The following is a 16,959-nucleotide window of genomic DNA, read 5'->3' on the forward strand; positions in this document are numbered from 1 at the left end:
CTCATCTCGAATTTCCGAATAACTACAGGAGCTAATATCTTCGAGACATTACATTTACAGCTAGAATACATAGCATATAAAGATACCTACTAAATACATCATATTCAAAGATATATTCATTAAAAAGGAAAGCCGCTGTACAAAATGTGGCCTTGGATTCTCTTTTAATACCAGTAAACTCATAGGTACGGATAAAATCAGGTAGCGCATTCTGCAACTTAGCTGATATGTAAGCAAAAAGAGGACTAAGACCATAAATGGCTGTTCCAGGTTTATTGAGGGACAGAATGTAATTTCCGCGAAGATCATGCATAAGAAGGGGACGGGAGAGAAAACGTATTTTTCATATAAGCAGAAAACCCCATTTTTCAAAACAACCAAAAAAAAAAAAACAAAACAAAACGAAACAAAGCAAAAACAACATACTTTTTTCAAGTAATTAATACGAGGAAATTTTGAATGCGCTTATTGCACAGAGATGTAGAGCTTTATTTTCGTAGTAAGAGGACAGGTAATCTGCAAATCATTGAAATATCGCTATTCTCTTATTTACATTATTATTCATAAATAATATGTTACACATCAGATTTGTCATGTATTGGCTCTTCCAACAATCCATATACTGTAGTATAAAAATCAATAAATGTTCACCACAATTCACGGGTAAAGGAAGATACAAAATTATGTTGAAAACTAGATGAACAATAATACTTTCAAATTTGCAATGAGAGTAAGCAAGGGAGTTCATCTACATATTACCTTGAATGTTATTTGTATCCAAAAAATATTGAATTAATACTGGGTACAGTGCAGCAAATCTTTATGAGCATTTACAATGTATGTAAAAACCAAGATAGTGTGAGGAAGAGGGAGAGAATGGTTTACTTAAGTTGAAAGAAATGAAACCCTATATTATTGATGTTTACTTCAGACCTAAAATGGCCATGTTTGATCCTTGCAGTTGTGCCCCCCACTCATGCATAACCATTCCTGCAAGATATCTGATGAAGTTACTGATGTTTCCAGAAGAGCTGGTTGCAATAAGGCCACCTTGTTAAAGAGGCTAATGGTTGTATGCATTAGAAGCGTCTCTTTGTGCTTTGTAGTGACATCTGTTCAGACATGTATTCTGAGCCATGATCAGAAGTACTCTGCAAATTATTATTTAGTTTTAAGGTTAGGCTGTTAATTGAAAGGACAAGGGGAATGTAAATTAACTAGAAGAATGAAAAGAGTTCCAGATTGCATGTCTTTAATTTGAAGAGTTTACTCATCACAGTTTCTAGAAAAGTGTCCATAATTCTCCATGTCTTAGGTTTATCAGTAAGCTTGCTTTAGAAAAAGTGTTTCATGTACAGAATTAAAAGTTAGGATCAAAATAACTGACAGCGTATTCTCTGCTGTTTAGATAGATGAGCAGTGGCTCAACAATTGGAGCAATGGACAGAAGTGATGGCTGAGAGGTCAAGTTTTGTGGAAAGGTGTTACCTTGAGAACCAGTTGTGAATGAAGATAAATGGGCAAATTGGTTATGTGAAACAGCCGTATTTGAAGCTCTTGAAGTTCCGGATTATGATTGGAATCTTAAACACTCATAGATAATTAATTTGTTTGCAGTAAATTTAACAGATGTGCTGAATTCATGAGGCTCATACAAATGGGATTCTTTGTTGCTTATAAATTCAATGTACAGTTAAGATTTCACTAGTTGGAGTTACATCCATCCTACATAATAAAATGTTACATGTCATAGTCTCAGTAAGGTGACCAGCAAGTTGATATGAAGAAAAACACTCGTGATCATTACGTTTTGGATATCCATTTATTGTGAATACAGTTGTTGACCATTTCCTCATATCTTATACTTCCGAAGGACTAACAAACTAAATTATATTTTAGTTCTATACTTGTAAAAGTTTAAAAAGCTTGGGGCTTGATATTAAAAAAGGAATACTCTTTGGTGTGTCACTCTTAACATCGCTTTGTTCCCTGGGCCTGGTCTAGTCAGAACTTACTAATTTCCTGTTGTCATTTTGTAATCAATTTTCAACTTGAATAGTCTGATTCTTTGGAAATGAACACAGAGAAGGATCATTCCTACAGATTGAGACAGTTGTACAAGGTTCAAGAGGGCAGCTTACATACATACAGGCATAAGCTTTATTTCTCATCTCGAATTTCCGAATAATTACAGGAGCTAATATCTTCGAGACATTACATTTACAGCTAGAATACATAGCATATAAAGATACCTACTAAATACATCATATTCAAAGATATATTCATTAAAAAGGAAAGCTGCTGTACAAAATGTGGCCCTGGATTCTCTTTTAATACCAGTAAACTCATAGGTACGGATAAAATCAGGTAGCGCATTCTGCAACTTAGCTGATATGTAAGATAAAAGAGGACTAAGACCATAAATGGCTGTTCCAGGTTTATTGAGGTAGAGTATGTAATTTCCGCGAAGATCATGCTTAGGAAGGTGACGGGAGAGAAAACGTATTTTTCTTATAAGCAGAAAACCCCATTTTTCAAAACAACCAAAAAAAAAACAACGAAACAAAACGAAACAAAGCAAAAACAACATACTTTTTTCAAGTAATTAATACGAGGAAATTTTGAATGCGCTTATTGCACAGAGATGTAGAGCTTTATTTTCGTAGTAAGAGGACAGGTAATCTGCAAATCATTGAAATATCGTTATTCTCTTATTTACATTATTATTCATAAATAATATGTTACACATCAGATTTGTCATGTATTGGCTCTTCCAACAATCCATATACTGTAGTATAAAAATCAATAAATGTTCACCACAATTCACGGGTAAAGGAAGATACAAAATTATGTTGAAAACTAGATGAACAATAATACTTTCAAATTTGCAATGAGAGTAAGCAAGGGAGTTCATCTACATATTACCTTGAATGTTATTTGTATCCAAAAAATATTGAATTAATTCTGGGTACAGTGTAGCAAATCTTTATGAGCATTTACAATGTATGTAAAAACCAAGATAGTGTGTGGAAGAGGGAGAGAATGGTTTACTTAAGTTGAAAGAAATGAAACCCTATATTATTGATGTTTACTTCAGACCTAAAATGGCCATGTTTGATCCTTGCAGTTGTGCCCCCCACTCATGCATAACCATTCCTGCAAGATATCTGATGAAGTTACTGATGTTTCCAGAAGAGCTGGTTGCAATAAGGCCACCTTGTTAAAGAGGCTAATGGTTGTATGCATTAGAAGCGTCTCTTTGTGCTTTGTAGTGACATCTGTTCAGACATGTATTCTGAGCCATGATCAGAAGTACTCTGCAAATTATTATTTAGTTTTGAGGTTAGGCTGTTAATTGAAAGGACAAGGGGAATGTAAATTATCTAGAAGAATGAAAAGAGTTCCATATTGCATGTCTTTAATTTGAAGAGTTTACTCATCACAGTTTCTTGAAAAGTGTCCATAATTCTCTATGTCTTAGGTTTATCAGTAAGCTTGCTTTAGAAAAAGTGTTTCATGTACAGAATTAAAAGTTAGGATCAAAATAACTGACAGCGTATTCTCTGCTGTTTAGATAGATGAGCAGTGGCTCAACAATTGGGGCAATGGACAGAAGTGATGGCTGAGAGGTCAAGTTTTGTGGAAAGGTGTTACCTTGAGAACCAGTTGTGAATGAAGATAAATGGGCAAATTGGTTATGTGAAACAGCCGTATTTGAAGCTCTTGAAGTTCCGGATTATGATTGGAATCTTAAACACTCATAGATAATTAATTTGTTTGCAGTAAATTTAACAGATGTGCTGAATTCATGAGGCTCATACAAATGGGATTCTTTGTTGCTTATAAATTCAATGTACAGTTAAGATTTCACTAGTTGGAGTTACATCCATCCTACATAATAAAATGTTACATGTCATAGTCTCAGTAAGGTGACCAGCAAGTTGATATGAAGAAAAACACTCGTGATCATTACGTTTTGGATATCCATTTATTGTGAATACAGTTGTTGACCATTTCCTCATATCTTATACTTCCGAAGGACTAACAAACTAAATTATATTTTAGTTCTATACTTGTAAAAGTTTAAAAAGCTTGGGGCTTGATATTAAAAAAGGAATACTCTTTGGTGTGTCACTCTTAACATCGCTTTGTTCCCTGGGCCTGGTCTAGTCAGAACTTACTAATTTCCTGTTGTCATTTTGTAATCAATTTTCAACTTGAATAGTCTGATTCTTTGGAAATGAACACAGAGAAGGATCATTCCTACAGATTGAGACAGTTGTACAAGGTTCAAGAGGGCAGCTTACATACATACAGGCATAAGCTTTATTTCTCATCTCGAATTTCCGAATAATTACAGGAGCTAATATCTTCGAGACATTACATTTACAGCTAGAATACATAGCATATAAAGATACCTACTAAATACATCATATTCAAAGATATATTCATTAAAAAGGAAAGCTGCTGTACAAAATGTGGCCCTGGATTCTCTTTTAATACCAGTAAACTCATAGGTACGGATAAAATCAGGTAGCGCATTCTGCAACTTAGCTGATATGTAAGATAAAAGAGGACTAAGACCATAAATGGCTGTTCCAGGTTTATTGAGGGACAATATGTAATTTCCGCGAAGATCATGCATAAGAAGGGGACGGGAGAGAAAACGTATTTTTCATATAAGCAGAAAACCCCATTTTTCAAAACAACCAAAAAAAAAACAACGAAACAAAACGAAACAAAGCAAAAACAACATACTTTTTTCAAGTAATTAATACGAGGAAATTTTGAATGCGCTTATTGCACAGAGATGTAGAGCTTTATTTTCGTATATAGTAAGAGGACAGGTAATCTGCAAATCATTGAAATATCGTTATTCTCTTATTTACATTATTATACCGTTCCTTTGACACGAGATTTACAGCGAGATGAAAGCACAACTTTGTCGTGAATTTTCTATGATAAAAACTTGTTCAGAAATCCAAAATCTAAGTTAATAGCACACACCAGGCCTACTCCTGAGTATATGGCTAGAAATAAGTTACTGTGGCCGCGATTCAGACATTCGAAGAGGGCCATTCTCGTGCTTCTTAAGTTGCCTCGCTCATGCCCAAAAAGAATTGTGGGTAATTCTGCCATTCCATGACAAGGGAAGACTGCCGATTCTCATTTCATAGATTTTTTCATAAGTGTCGGGCCACCCAGTCCTACCAGCAAAATAACGCATCGATTGAAGGTTTTAGCTTTCAAAACTTGCCCAGATTGTGTCAGTAGGTCCTGGAATTCGTCCACAGAAAGGCCAGAGAGACAACTTCACTCGTGAACCGCCATGTTTACAACAGAGCATTTTAGGCGTGCCAGTCCGCATGAAAGCATCTCTCGCCTCTGTCTGAGACAAGCCCAGACACGCACGGTTCTTACGTTACGTTTATGCCTATAAAATCAACTGAAATGTCAATTGCTGGTTAAAAAAAACAAACAAACAACAAAAAACAAAAAAAAAAAAAGAAAAACAGCATGTTAAGTCGCTAAACGCCTGAAATATTGTGTGTACAAATTCTACTCTTGTGTTAACCTTAAGATTGTTTTTCAGAGCACTCGATGTACAAAATCTTTCTTTCCTTACAAGGACCGTATTAATCGTTTACAACAATCCAGAGGTATTTACAGAGCAAATTGTTGGGATTGTAATGATTTTTACATCGGTAAAACTAAACGGCGGCTTCACGATAGAAAAACCGAACATTTTAAGGCCCTAGCTAAAAATGACAATACTTCAGCCATTGCTGACCACGTCAAGGCCACTGGACATAACTTCATGTGGGATCATTTTGATATTTTAGCGAAGTGCAAAACTGAATATCATTGTAAAATATAAGATAACTTCTTTATTCAAGAACTTGATCCAGCTTTCAACGTCAACATCTGAAGTGAAAAGCTGATTCTTTATTAATCTTTTCTGTTTTTATCATTATTATAATTATTATTATTATATATTTTACTGTTAAGTATTTGCTTAATCTAGGTTCCAGTCCCCTCATCCGATTTGTTATATATAAATAGCTGTTTTAAATTTCAACGGTTACTTTTGAAAATGTATGTAGAGCACATACGAAACGTCAAGTCATTATCAAAACGAAAAAGTTCAATATGTTTATCACTGTTGTTTGTGTCTTATTTTTGATCAAACTACGATGGCCCAAGAACAAAAGTATTTACGATAGAGCATGTTAATTGTTTTTGGTAGGCTAGGTATCGAAGAGGCAGAACATTTGCGCATGCGCTGACGGAATGTCTGAACAAGAGAGAAAAACGCAGTACCTCCAGACACCGGCGCTGGAGCGTCGTACCAAACGAGTCATCCCGGGATTTCGGCCCGTGCGATCGCTTTTGGACGCAGTTGGCCCTTCGCTGCTTTCTGCTACCGACCTTGCCTCCCGGTACGGCATTGAGGGAGAGATATGGCATTGAGGGAGAGATATGGCATTGAGGGAGAGATATGTCGGCCCCTAAACCATATGTGACAAATCCCACGCCTACTCACAGCTCCAAACCGCCCTTGTCAATATAGCGTAAGAATTAGATGGCTTATATATTGAAAAGAAGTCATTTATCTGTCATATGGTAAGCACTGGAGTCGCAGATTACAAAGTGTGTGCATGCGCCCTACTAAAGGTAACATACATACAGGCATAAGCTTTATTTCTCATCTCGAATTTCCGAATAACTACAGGAGCTAATATCTTCGAGACATTACATTTACAGCTAGAATACATAGCATATAAAGATACCTACTAAATACATCATATTCAAAGATATATTCATTAAAAAAAAAGCCGCTGTACAAAATGTGGCCTTTGGATTCTCTTTTAATACCAGTAAACTCATAGGTACGGATAAAATCAGGTAGCGCATTCTGCAACTTAGCTGATATGTAAGCAAAAAGAGGACTAAGACCATAAATGGCTGTTCCAGGTTTATTGAGGGACAGAATGTAATTTCCGCGAAGATCATGCATAAGAAGGGGACGGGAGAGAAAACGTATTTTTCAACAAAACGAAACAAAGCAAAAAAAACATACTTTTTTCAAGTAATTAATACGAGGAAATTTTGAATGCGCTTATTGCACAGAGATGTAGAGCTTTATTTTCGTAGTAAGAGGACAGGTAATCTGCAAATCATTGAAATATCGTTATTCTCTTATTTACATTATTATACCGTTCCTTTGACACGAGATTTACAGCGAGATGAAAGCACAACTTTGTCGTGAATTTTCTATGATAAAAACTTGTTCAGAAATCCAAAATCTAAGTTAACAGCACACACCAGGCCTACTCCTGAGTATCTGGCTAGAAATCATTTCCTCTGGCCGCGCTTCAGCCATTCGATGAGGGCCAGTCAGTTGCCTCGCTCATGCCCAAAAAGAATTCTGGGTAATTCTGCCATTCCATGACAAGGGATGACTGCCGACTCTCATTTCATAGTTTTTTTCATAAGTGTCGGGCCACCCAGTCCTACCAGCAAAATAACGCATCGATTGAAGGTTTTAGCTTTCAAAACTTGCCCAGATTGTGTCAGTAGGTCCTGGAATTCGTCCACAGAAAGGCCAGAGAGACAACTTCACTCGTGAACCGCCATGTTTACAACAGAGCATTTTAGGCGTGCCAGTCCGCATGAAAGCATCTCTCGCCTCTGTCTGAGACAAGCCCAGACACGCACGGTTCTTACGTTACGTTTATGCCTATAAAATCAACTGAAATGTCAATTGCTGGTTAAAAAAAAAAAACAAACAACAAAAAACAAAAAAAAAAAAGAAAAACAGCATGTTAATTGTTTTTGGTAGGCTAGGTATCGAAGAGGCAGAACATTTGCGCATGCGCTGACGGAATGTCTGAACAAGAGAGAAAAACGCAGTACCTCCAGACACCGGCGCTGCAGCGTCGTACCAAACGAGTCATCCCGGGATTTCGGCCCGTGCGATCGCTTTTGGACGCAGTTGGCCCTTCGCTGCTTTCTGCTACCGACCTTGCCTCCCGGTACGGCATTGAGGGAGAGATATGTCGGCCCCTAAACCATATGTGACAAATCCCACGCCTACTCACAGCTCCAAACCGCCCTTGTCAATATAGCGTAAGAATTAGATGGCTTATATATTGAAAAGAAAAGTCATTTATCTGTCATATGGTAAGCACTGGAGTCGCAGATTACAAAGTGTGCGCATGCGCCCTACTAAAGGTAACATACATACAGGCATAAGCTTTATTTCTCATCTCGAATTTCCGAATAACTACAGGAGCTAATATCTTCGAGACATTACATTTACAGCTAGAATACATAGCATATAAAGATACCTACTAAATACATCATATTCAAAGATATATTCATTAAAAAGGAAAGCCGCTGTACAAAATGTGGCCTTTGGATTCTCTTTTAATACCAGTAAACTCATAGGTACGGATAAAATCAGGTAGCGCATTCTGCAACTTAGCTGATATGTAAGCAAAAAGAGGACTAAGACCATAAATGGCTGTTCCAGGTTTATTGAGGGACAGAATGTAATTTCCGCGAAGATCATGCATAAGAAGGGGACGGGAGAGAAAACGTATTTTTCATATAAGCAGAAAACCCCATTTTTCAAAACAACCAAAAAAAAACAAAACAAAACGAAACAAAGCAAAAACAACATACTTTTTTCAAGTAATTAATACGAGGAAATTTTGAATGCGCTTATTGCACAGAGATGTAGAGCTTTATTTTCGTATATAGTAAGAGGACAGGTAATCTGCAAATCATTGAAATATCGTTATTCTCTTATTTACATTATTATACCGTTCCTTTGACACGAGATTTACAGCGAGATGAAAGCACAACTTTGTCGTGAATTTTCTATGATAAAAACTTGTTCAGAAATCCAAAATCTAAGTTAACAGCACACACCAGGCCTACTCCTGAGTATCTGGCTAGAAATCATTTCCTCTGGCCGCGCTTCAGCCATTCGATGAGGGCCAGTCTCGTGCTTCTTAAGTTGCCTCGCTCATGCCCAAAAAGAATTCTGGGTAATTCTGCCATTCCATGACAAGGGAAGACTGCCGACTCTCATTTCATAGTTTTTTTCATAAGTGTCGGGCCACCCAGTCCTACCAGCAAAATAACGCATCGATTGAAGGTTTTAGCTTTCAAAACTTGCCCAGATTGTGTCAGTAGGTCCTGGAATTCGTCCACAGAAAGGCCAGAGAGACAACTTCACTCGTGAACCGCCATGTTTACAACAGAGCATTTTAGGCGTGCCAGTCCGCATGAAACCATCTCTCGCCTCTGTCTGAGACAAGACCAGACACGCACGGTTCTTACGTTACGTTTATTCCTATAAAATCAACTGAAATGTCAATTGCTGGTTAAAAAAAACAAACAAACAAACAACAAAAAACAAAAAAAAAAAAAAAAAAAAACAGCATGTTAATTGTTTTTGGTAGGCTAGGTATCGAAGAGGCAGAACATTTGCGCATGCGCTGACGGAATGTCTGAACAAGAGAGAAAAACGCAGTACCTCCAGACACCGGCGCTGGAGCGTCGTACCAAACGAGTCATCCCGGGATTTCGGCCCGTGCGATCGCTTTTGGACGCAGTTGGCCCTTCGCTGCTTTCTGCTACCGACCTTGCCTCCCGGAACGGCATTGAGGGAGAGATATGTCGGCCCCTAAACCATATGTGACAAATCCCACGCCTACTCACAGCTCCAAACCGCCCTTGTCAATATAGCGTAAGAATTAGATGGCTTATATATTGAAAAGAAAAGTCATTTATCTGTCATATGGTAAGCACTGGAGTCGCAGATTACAAAGTGTGCGCATGCGCCCTACTAAAGGTAACATACATACAGGCATAAGCTTTATTTCTCATCTCGAATTTCCGAATAACTACAGGAGCTAATATCTTCGAGACATTACATTTACAGCTAGAATACATAGCATATAAAGATACCTACTAAATACATCATATTCAAAGATATATTCATTAAAAAGGAAAGCCGCTGTACAAAATGTGGCCTTGGATTCTCTTTTAATACCAGTAAACTCATAGGTACGGATAAAATCAGGTAGCGCATTCTGCAACTTAGCTGATATGTAAGCAAAAAGAGGACTAAGACCATAAATGGCTGTTCCAGGTTTATTGAGGGACAGAATGTAATTTCCGCGAAGATCATGCATAAGAAGGGGACGGGAGAGAAAACGTATTTTTCATATAAGCAGAAAACCCATTTTTCAAAACAACCAAAAAAAAAAAAAAACAAAACAAAAACAAAGCAAAAACAACATACTTTTTTCAAGTAATTAATACGAGGAAATTTTGAATGCGCTTATTGCACAGAGATGTAGAGCTTTATTTTCGTATATAGTAAGAGGACAGGTAATCTGCAAATCATTGAAATATCGTTATTCTCTTATTTACATTATTATACCGTTCCTTTGACACGAGATTTACAGCGAGATGAAAGCACAACTTTGTCGTGAATTTTCTATGATAAAAACTTGTTCAGAAATCCAAAATCTAAGTTAACAGCACACACCAGGCCTACTCCTGAGTATCTGGCTAGAAATCATTTCCTCTGGCCGCGCTTCAGCCATTCGATGAGGGCCAGTCTCGTGCTTCTTAAGTTGCCTCGCTCATGCCCAAAAAGAATTCTGGGTAATTCTGCCATTCCATGACAAGGGAAGACTGCCGATTCTCATTTCATAGTTTTTTTCATAAGTGTCGGGCCACCCAGTCCTACCAGCAAAATAACGCATCGATTGAAGGTTTTAGCTTTCAAAACTTGCCCAGATTGTGTCAGTAGGTCCTGGAATTCGTCCACAGAAAGGCCAGAGAGACAACTTCACTCGTGAACCGCCATGTTTACAACAGAGCATTTTAGGCGTGCCAGTCCGCATGAAACCATCTCTCGCCTCTGTCTGAGACAAGACCAGACACGCACGGTTCTTACGTTACGTTTATGCCTATAAAATCAACTGAAATGTCAATTGCTGGTTAAAAAAAACAAACAAACAACAAAAAACAAAAAAAAAAAAAAGAAAAACAGCATGTTAATTGTTTTTGGTAGGCTAGGTATCGAAGAGGCAGAACATTTGCGCATGCGCTGACGGAATGTCTGAACAAGAGAGAAAAACGCAGTACCTCCAGACACCGGCGCTGGAGCGTCGTACCAAACGAGTCATCCCGGGATTTCGGCCCGTGCGATCGCTTTTGGACGCAGTTGGCCCTTCGCTGCTTTCTGCTACCGACCTTGCCTCCCGGTACGGCATTGAGGGAGAGATATGTCGGCCCCTAAACCATATGTGACAAATCCCACGCCTACTCACAGCTCCAAACCGCCCTTGTCAATATAGCGTAAGAATTAGATGGCTTATATATTGAAAAGAAAAGTCATTTATCTGTCATATGGTAAGCACTGGAGTCGCAGATTACAAAGTGTGCGCATGCGCCCTACTAAAGGTAACATACATACAGGCATAAGCTTTATTTCTCATCTCGAATTTCCGAATAACTACAGGAGCTAATATCTTCGAGACATTACATTTACAGCTAGAATACATAGCATATAAAGATACCTACTAAATACATCATATTCAAAGATATATTCATTAAAAAGGAAAGCCGCTGTACAAAATGTGGCCTTTGGATTCTCTTTTAATACCAGTAAACTCATAGGTACGGATAAAATCAGGTAGCGCATTCTGCAACTTAGCTGATATGTAAGCAAAAAGAGGACTAAGACCATAAATGGCTGTTCCAGGTTTATTGAGGGACAGAATGTAATTTCCGCGAAGCGAAGATCATGCATAAGAAGGGGACGGGAGAGAAAACGTATTTTTCATATAAGCAGAAAACCTCATTTTTCAAAACAACCAAAAAAAGAAAACAAAACAAAACGAAACAAAGCAAAAACAACATACTTTTTTCAAGTAATTAATACGAGGAAATTTTGAATGCGCTTATTGCACAGAGATGTAGAGCTTTATTTTCGTAGTAAGAGGACAGGTAATCTGCAAATCATTGAAATATCGCTATTCTCTTATTTACATTATTATACCGTTCCTTTGACACGAGATTTACAGCGAGATGAAAGCACAACTTTGTCGTGAATTTTCTATGATAAAAACTTGTTCAGAAATCCAAAATCTAAGTTAACAGCACACACCAGGCCTACTCCTGAGTATCTGGCTAGAAATCATTTCCTCTGGCCGCGCTTCAGCCATTCGATGAGGGCCAGTCTCGTGCTTCTTAAGTTGCCTCGCTCATGCCCAAAAAGAATTCTGGGTAATTCTGCCATTCCATGACAAGGGAAGACTGCCGATTCTCATTTCATAGTTTTTTTCATAAGTGTCGGGCCACCCAGTCCTACCAGCAAAATAACGCATCGATTGAAGGTTTTAGCTTTCAAAACTTGCCCAGATTGTGTCAGTAGGTCCTGGAATTCGTCCACAGAAAGGCCAGAGAGACAACTTCACTCGTGAACCGCCATGTTTACAACAGAGCATTTTAGGCGTGCCAGTCCGCATGAAACCATCTCTCGCCTCTGTCTGAGACAAGACCAGACACGCACGGTTCTTACGTTACGTTTATGCCTATAAAATCAACTGAAATGTCAATTGCTGGTTAAAAAAAACAAACAAACAACAAAAAACAAAAAAAAAAAAATAAAAACAGCATGTTAATTGTTTTTGGTAGGCTAGGTATCGAAGAGGCAGAACATTTGCGCATGCGCTGACGGAATGTCTGAACAAGAGAGAAAAACGCAGTACCTCCAGACACCGGCGCTGGAGCGTCGTACCAAACGAGTCATCCCGGGATTTCGGCCCGTGCGATCGCTTTTGGACGCAGTTGGCCCTTCGCTGCTTTCTGCTACCGACCTTGCCTCCCGGTACGGCATTGAGGGAGAGATATGTCGGCCCCTAAACCATATGTGACAAATCCCACGCCTACTCACAGCTCCAAACCGCCCTTGTCAATATAGCGTAAGAATTAGATGGCTTATATATTGAAAAGAAAAGTCATTTATCTGTCATATGGTAAGCACTGGAGTCGCAGATTACAAAGTGTGCGCATGCGCCCTACTAAAGGTAACATACATACAGGCATAAGCTTTATTTCTCATCTCGAATTTCCGAATAACTACAGGAGCTAATATCTTCGAGACATTACATTTACAGCTAGAATACATAGCATATAAAGATACCTACTAAATACATCATATTCAAAGATATATTCATTAAAAAGGAAAGCCGCTGTACAAAATGTGGCCTTTGGATTCTCTTTTAATACCAGTAAACTCATAGGTACGGATAAAATCAGGTAGCGCATTCTGCAACTTAGCTGATATGTAAGCAAAAAGAGGACTAAGACCATAAATGGCTGTTCCAGGTTTATTGAGGGACAGAATGTAATTTCCGCGAAGCGAAGATCATGCATAAGAAGGGGACGGGAGAGAAAACGTATTTTTCATATAAGCAGAAAACCCCATTTTTCAAAACAACCAAAAAAAAACAAAACAAAACGAAACAAAGCAAAAACAACATACTTTTTTCAAGTAATTAATACGAGGAAATTTTGAATGCGCTTATTGCACAGAGATGTAGAGCTTTATTTTCGTATATAGTAAGAGGACAGGTAATCTGCAAATCATTGAAATATCGTTATTCTCTTATTTACATTATTATACCGTTCCTTTGACACGAGATTTACAGCGAGATGAAAGCACAACTTTGTCGTGAATTTTCTATGATAAAAACTTGTTCAGAAATCCAAAATCTAAGTTAACAGCACACACCAGGCCTACTCCTGAGTATCTGGCTAGAAATCATTTCCTCTGGCCGCGCTTCAGCCATTCGATGAGGGCCAGTCTCGTGCTTCTTAAGTTGCCTCGCTCATGCCCAAAAAGAATTCTGGGTAATTCTGCCATTCCATGACAAGGGAAGACTGCCGACTCTCATTTCATAGTTTTTTTCATAAGTGTCGGGCCACCCAGTCCTACCAGCAAAATAACGCATCGATTGAAGGTTTTAGCTTTCAAAACTTGCCCAGATTGTGTCAGTAGGTCCTGGAATTCGTCCACAGAAAGGCCAGAGAGACAACTTCACTCGTGAACCGCCATGTTTACAACAGAGCATTTTAGGCGTGCCAGTCCGCATGAAAGCATCTCTCGCCTCTGTCTGAGACAAGCCCAGACACGCACGGTTCTTACGTTACGTTTATGCCTATAAAATCAACTTAAATGTCAATTGCTGGTTAAAAAAAACAAACAAACAACAAAAAAAAAAAAAAAAAAAAGAAAAACAGCATGTTAATTGTTTTTGGTAGGCTAGGTATCGAAGAGGCAGAACATTTGCGCATGCGCTGACGGAATGTCTGAACAAGAGAGAAAAACGCAGTACCTCCAGACACCGGCGCTGGAGCGTCGTACCAAACGAGTCATCCCGGGATTTCGGCCCGTGCGATCGCTTTTGGACGCAGTTGGCCCTTCGCTGCTTTCTGCTACCGACCTTGCCTCCCGGTACGGCATTGAGGGAGAGATATGTCGGCCCCTAAACCATATGTGACAAATCCCACGCCTACTCACAGCTCCAAACCGCCCTTGTCAATATAGCGTAAGAATTAGATGGCTTATATATTGAAAAGAAAAGTCATTTATCTGTCATATGGTAAGCACTGGAGTCGCAGATTACAAAGTGTGCGCATGCGCCCTACTAAAGGTAACATACATACAGGCATAAGCTTTATTTCTCATCTCGAATTTCCGAATAACTACAGGAGCTAATATCTTCGAGACATTACATTTACAGCTAGAATACATAGCATATAAAGATACCTACTAAATACATCATATTCAAAGATATATTCATTAAAAAGGAAAGCCGCTGTACAAAATGTGGCCTTTGGATTCTCTTTTAATACCAGTAAACTCATAGGTACGGATAAAATCAGGTAGCGCATTCTGCAACTTAGCTGATATGTAAGCAAAAAGAGGACTAAGACCATAAATGGCTGTTCCAGGTTTATTGAGGGACAGAATGTAATTTCCGCGAAGCGAAGATCATGCATAAGAAGGGGACGGGAGAGAAAACGTATTTTTCATATAAGCAGAAAACCCCATTTTTCAAAACAACCAAAAAAAAACAAAACAAAACGAAACAAAGCAAAAACAACATACTTTTTTCAAGTAATTAATACGAGGAAATTTTGAATGCGCTTATTGCACAGAGATGTAGAGCTTTATTTTCGTATATAGTAAGAGGACAGGTAATCTGCAAATCATTGAAATATCGTTATTCTCTTATTTACATTATTATACCGTTCCTTTGACACGAGATTTACAGCGAGATGAAAGCACAACTTTGTCGTGAATTTTCTATGATAAAAACTTGTTCAGAAATCCAAAATCTAAGTTAACAGCACACACCAGGCCTACTCCTGAGTATCTGGCTAGAAATCATTTCCTCTGGCCGCGCTTCAGCCATTCGATGAGGGCCAGTCTCGTGCTTCTTAAGTTGCCTCGCTCATGCCCAAAAAGAATTCTGGGTAATTCTGCCATTCCATGACAAGGGAAGACTGCCGATTCTCATTTCATAGTTTTTTTCATAAGTGTCGGGCCACCCAGTCCTACCAGCAAAATAACGCATCGATTGAAGGTTTTAGCTTTCAAAACTTGCCCAGATTGTGTCAGTAGGTCCTGGAATTCGTCCACAGAAAGGCCAGAGAGACAACTTCACTCGTGAACCGCCATGTTTACAACAGAGCATTTTAGGCGTGCCAGTCCGCATGAAAGCATCTCTCGCCTCTGTCTGAGACAAGACCAGACACGCACGGTTCTTACGTTACGTTTATGCCTATAAAATCCACTGAAATGTCAATTGCTGGTTAAAAAAAAAAAACAAACCACAAAAACCAAAACAAAAAAAAAGAAAACCAGCCTGTTAATTGTTTTTGGTTGGCTAGGTATCGAAGAGGCAGAACATTTGCGCATGCGCTGACGGAATGTCTGAACAAGAGAGAAAAACGCAGTACCTCCAGACACCGGCGCTGGAGCGTCGTACCAAACGAGTCATCCCGGGATTTCGGCCCGTGCGATCGCTTTTGGACGCAGTTGGCCCTTCGCTGCTTTCTGCTACCGACCTTGCCTCCCGGTACGGCATTGAGGGAGAGATATGTCGGCCCCTAAACCATATGTGACAAATCCCACGCCTACTCACAGCTCCAAACCGCCCTTGTCAATATAGCGTAAGAATTAGATGGCTTATATATTGAAAAGAAAAGTCATTTATCTGTCATATGGTAAGCACTGGAGTCGCAGATTACAAAGTGTGCGCATGCGCCCTACTAAAGGTAACATACATACAGGCATAAGCTTTATTTCTCATCTCGAATTTCCGAATAACTACAGGAGCTAATATCTTCGAGACATTACATTTACAGCTAGAATACATAGCATATAAAGATACCTACTAAATACATCATATTCAAAGATATATTCATTAAAAAGGAAAGCCGCTGTACAAAATGTGGCCTTTGGATTCTCTTTTAATACCAGTAAACTCATAGGTACGGATAAAATCAGGTAGCGCATTCTGCAACTTAGCTGATATGTAAGCAAAAAGAGGACTAAGACCATAAATGGCTGTTCCAGGTTTATTGAGGGACAGAATGTAATTTCCGCGAAGCGAAGATCATGCATAAGAAGGGGACGGGAGAGAAAACGTATTTTTCATATAAGCAGAAAACCCCATTTTTCAAAACAACCAAAAAAAAACAAAACAAAACGAAACAAAGCAAAAACAACATACTTTTTTCAAGTAATTAATACGAGGAAATTTTGAATGCGCTTATTGCACAGAGATGTAGAGCTTTATTTTCGTATATAGTAAGAGGACAGGTAATCTGCAAATCATTGAAATATCGTTATTCTCT

At 38.6% G+C, this 16,959-nt stretch overlaps 1 long non-coding RNA gene across 1 annotated transcript; it reads left to right on the forward strand.

Annotated features, from left to right (window-relative positions):
• The first annotated feature begins 2,597 nt into the window (after positions 1-2,597).
• LOC138059227 (uncharacterized) lies at positions 2,598-4,124 on the forward strand. Its single transcript, XR_011134185.1, has 2 exons — positions 2,598-3,235; positions 3,575-4,124. It is a non-coding gene; the product is annotated as an uncharacterized lncRNA (long non-coding RNA).
• Positions 4,125-16,959: the final 12,835 nt, after the last annotated feature.

This window comes from Montipora capricornis, chromosome 8, assembly GCF_036669925.1.
Source record: "Montipora capricornis isolate CH-2021 chromosome 8, ASM3666992v2, whole genome shotgun sequence".
Lineage (NCBI taxonomy): Eukaryota > Metazoa > Cnidaria > Anthozoa > Scleractinia > Acroporidae > Montipora > Montipora capricornis.